Source organism: Nannospalax galili, unplaced genomic scaffold (assembly GCF_000622305.1).
Source record: "Nannospalax galili isolate Female #2095 unplaced genomic scaffold, S.galili_v1.0 scaffold335, whole genome shotgun sequence".
In the NCBI taxonomy this organism is placed as follows: domain Eukaryota; kingdom Metazoa; phylum Chordata; class Mammalia; order Rodentia; family Spalacidae; genus Nannospalax; species Nannospalax galili.
In genome coordinates this window covers 308,343-308,883 of record NW_008337842.1, presented here as the reverse complement: position 1 = coordinate 308,883, position 541 = coordinate 308,343, and positions in this window count along the sequence as shown.

Genomic DNA, 541 nt, shown 5'->3' with positions numbered 1-541 from the left:
CTGCCATGTGGGTGCTGGGATTCGAACCCAGGACTTCTGCAAGAACAGCCAGTGTTCTTAACTGCTGAGCCATCTCTCCAGCCCCCAAGAATATACTCTTAATCCATTCTATGAGGCCAGCATTGCCCTGATATCCAAATCAAGAATGGGAGTGAGGCCTCCCTCCTTCTATTCCAGGAAGGAGGGGAAAAGAGATGGGAAAGGCTAGACCTGGTCTGCTCTGTAGTGTCTGGTGCCCGTTATTTCTCAAATCGTTTGTGGCTTGTTGAAGGCTTATCGAAGAAGGTTCTTAAATTTACAAAGTTTAGTCCCAGGAAGATCTGTATGTTGGAGGGGGCTTGGAATCAGGAGCCAAGCACCTCACAGGGTCCCTGCCTCTGCAGCCTCTTTCAGACCACTGCCATTGCCACCATGCTGGCCAATCAGGGACAGAGTCCCCTTCCTTTTCTACTTAGTGTGGATGACTGAAGGTTGGCTAACCTAATGTGAATGCATATGTGTGTGTGTGTGTGTGTGTGTGTGTGTGTGTGTGTGTGTAGAA